Here is a 4,174-nt window from a genome sequence, read left to right on the forward strand (position 1 = left end):
CATTCAAGAGAATCCGGAAGGTCTAACCTTGTTTGTGGTATTCTGAGTAGGATTCAATGATTGAATGACTGTGACAAGCTTCAAACTCACGATTGTGGGGCGTTAATGACAGACGCAAAATAATCACTGGATTCTATTCCGACATGATCGAGAACCGACAGCTGAATAGTCGTGCCGTGACAGGGTGCGTTGAACATTTCCACTGAGATGATGGGAGGTAGCCACTGACAACGGTGAAACCCTTGCATAAGCTTGCCATGGAAAGGAGTAAGAAGGATTGGATGAAGACAGCAGGAAAGCAGAGAGACGGAAGGGACAAGCATCTTCATACGCTTATCTGAAATTCCTACCAATGAATTACATAAGTATCTCTATCTTTATCTTTAGGTTTCATTCGTATATCATCATTCATATCCATTTGAGTCTGCCTGACTAAGATTTACAAGGTGACCATAGCTTGCTTCATACCAACAATCTCTGTGGGATCGACCCTTACTCGCGTAAGGTTTATTACTTGGACGACCCAGTACACTTGCTGGTTAGTTGTGCGAAGTTGTAGTGATCACAATTTCGTGCACCAATCATAAAAAAAAACTAGTACAAATTTGTGCAAGTAAGGCTTGAATATATCATTCATAAGGCTCTGAAAAGTAGCAGGGGCATTGGTAAGGCCGAAGGGCATCACTAACCACTCATACAGCCCTTGATGTGTGCGAAACGCTGTCTTAAAGCAGTCCTCAGGTTTGACTAAGATTTGGTGGTAACCCGAGCGAAGATCCAGTTTCGAAAAAATAGTAGCCCCAAAGAGTTCATCCAACAACTCATCAACGGTAGGAATGGGAAAGCAATCTTTGACTGTGATTGCATTTAGTGCCCGATAATCAGTGCAAAAACGCCAAGTGCCATCCTTTTTCTTGACCAAAAGAATGGGAGAGGAAAAAGGGCTCTTGCTGGGTTGAATTATCCCCTCTTGCAGCATCTCAGACACCATTGTTTCAATTTGTGCTTTCAAGTTGTGAGGGTAATGATAAGGACGGGATTTAACTGGTACAGCCCCTTCAATTAAAGGAATGCCATGATCTTGGAAACGTCGGGGAGGAAGACCCAAAGGCTGCTCAAAAACAACAGCATATTTCTGCATCAAACTAACCAAGGCAGGGTGAAGAGCTTCTGGTAACTGCAAGGGTGGCTTGACAATCCCATCCAATTGCTGAAGTTTAAGAGTAAACACGGCAGCCACTACATCGGTGCTTACTAACCTTCGTATATGATGAAATTGAGCTTGAGATGAAGGTGGACTCTTATAACCCTGGACAGTGACAAATTCCCCTTTATGCCAGAAGCGAAGAAATGAAGAATTGTAGTCTACAATATGAGCCTTCAATGTTTGTAACCAAGTTGAACCAATCACCAACTCTCCCCCAGCCACATGGAGTACATAAACCTCTGGAATGCTAACAAGGCAACCTGATAGATTAACATCCAAACTAGTAATGCGACCCTCTACCGGCAAGACTTCAAAACTGCCCACTATCACCTTAAATCCCGATGCAGGTTCAATAGGTAGATTCAAAAATTTGGCTATGCGAGGTTGAATAAAACTATCCGAACTGCCACCATCAATCAGGGCCTGGACCTCTAGGCCATTGATGATGGCGTTAACACGGATCAAAGCAGGACCACTTGTACCATGCATAGCATTGTAAGATAAATGATGCTCAACTACCTGAGACTCTAAGGCCTCCAAACTGGGCTCAGATTCCGATGACTCTTGCATTCCTGTGTCCCCTCCATCTGCATCATCTAACACTAGCTGCAGTTGCATATACTGGCGATTCGGGCAACGGTGAGTAGCTGAAAATTTTTCATCGCACCAGTAACATAATCCCTTCTCCCGTTTGCTCTGAATCTCCGCCGGGGACAATTTCCGCACCGAGCTTTTCATCGGCGGTAAGGCAGGACGCTGGGGTGGAGTTGGAAGCAACGGCGGCAGAGTATTCCGCTGAATGGGCCTATTATTCGAAATTGCAGTTGTAGGAGTCGGCTGAGTACGGGGAGAGGCCGGACCATAAGTGCTTCTCGGTACTGAAGAAAATTTGTCCTCGTAAAGTCTAGCTAATGTGACTGCCCGCATCAGGGAGGGAGGGCACTGTGCCTTCACCTCTCGTCTAATATCAGATTTTAACCCACTAATAAAGCAATCCTTCAATCCTTCACCTCTCGTCTAATATCAGATTTTAACCCACTATATATTAGCTAAAACAACAAACTCGTTGTAATAGTCACTCACTGTACCCAATTGTTGCAATTTGAATAATAATTCCCGTGGCGATCCATGCAGAGAAGGCCCGAATTCGAGTTCAATGGCACGCTTCAATTGATTCCATGAACGAAATCGAGCAGCGCGTTGTGACATTTGGAACCAAGGAATCGCAGCACCGGTCATGTGAATAGCCGCGATGCTGATTTGATCTTCCTCAGGCACACGAAAGTAGTCAAAATGTTGATCCAGAGAAAAGATCCAACCAACGCATCAGAACCATCAAATTTAGGCAGATCGAAACCCACTCGCCGCGGTTGCATAAAGGGACGCTGGTGGAATTCGGATCCTGAGTTCGAACCATGGGAGAGCTCATGCAACTCAGATCTGGGATGAGGCTGGGCATGGAGAAGCTGAGTAATAGATTGTTGCAGCGCGTCAATTTTCAGATTCGTCGCTTCTGACGATCGTGCGTGCTCAGCGCGAGTCTCCTCCGAAATGGATTCGAACATCTGAAAGAGTTTCTTGATGTCAGCTTCCATGCCTTTCATGCGGGTATTGTCAGCTACAGCCATGGGATGAAAGCACCAAATGATACAGGGAAGCCAATAGATGGAGAAAGTGTAGTGTGGTATTAAGAATAAGTATGTATATCAGTAAGCAATTCACAGTATAGAAGTATGAGTAGGAAGGAATTGAAGAATATGACTAGCAGAAAGAAGAAAGGGTTAAGAAGGTGCAAAAATTCCTAGCCTTAGGACGCAGCCAGCAACCCGTAATAACCTGAGACAGGAATAAAGAGTGTACTGAGAATTTGAGAAGAATTAGAAAAGGGATAGAGTAGGGGAAAAGAGAATAGCTCAAGAAGAAGAAGAATTCATACCACAATTCCCTAATGATCATAATCCTCTAACCACTTGCTATTTGTTTTCTCCCTGGTGCTCTTTCTGCTGTCTAGAATAGGTGGACCAGCTGCCACCTGTCCATGGTTTGTTGCAAAACTTCCTTCCAACCGTACCTGACTTTTGTTTATGTACTCCTTGGTTTTATTTATGTACTCCTCATTTGCTATGTTCGTATCACATTCAAGGACAGTAATACGAACGAAGTATGCATGGTCAACATGGAGAAGCCTAGTTTTGTAAAATTTTAAAAATACAAATTACGTTAAAGATTGAGTAAATGTAATGAAATATTGTATTAACCAAATGGGAAAAAAAATGAAAAGTAAACACGAAATCCTAATTCAAATACGAATTAGAAGAATTAACCACTAAGTTGCATATCTAACCATTAAGTCTTGACAATTTATTAATTTAACTAAGTTCATAAAATGTCACGCCGTTTATGTTAATTCGGTTTTGGTAAGAGTGGTTTTTTTGGGATATCATCAGTAGTATTTTTAATAGTGTAAGAATATTTTTAATGATAAAAAATTATTCACTTTTTTTTATAGTTAAATACTGGGCACAAAAGACAAAAGTTGTTGGCCTCTTGATTTTTTCTTTATTTAAGTATGTTTTTAATTCTATATTTAGTGGCCAGATAAAAGATAATTGTCAAAATGTTTTTGATATAGATCCCAGTTAAGATAAGCTCGTTTAACCTCATCTCTCTAGTTTGTATGATATTGCCAAATTTAAAGATGTTTCTCCGAGTCTCGTTCTAAAAAATTAAGGTCAAACTCATCAAATGTAACTTTTTGAACTTTTGAAAGGTGTATATCACTTTCTTTGTGATTAATTAAAGTAGAAGAATTATCCACAGGTGTTGATATTATAAAAGTTATATGTTCTTTTTCTTAAATATTAGTCTTCCTCTTAAAAAATGCATCGATTCTTTTATTTTTTATTATTATTTTATATAAAAATTTGAATATATATCTTATAAAATATGTAAAAAAAAATTAAAAGA

Source organism: Arachis duranensis, chromosome 8, assembly GCF_000817695.3.
Source record: "Arachis duranensis cultivar V14167 chromosome 8, aradu.V14167.gnm2.J7QH, whole genome shotgun sequence".
In the NCBI taxonomy this organism is placed as follows: domain Eukaryota; kingdom Viridiplantae; phylum Streptophyta; class Magnoliopsida; order Fabales; family Fabaceae; genus Arachis; species Arachis duranensis.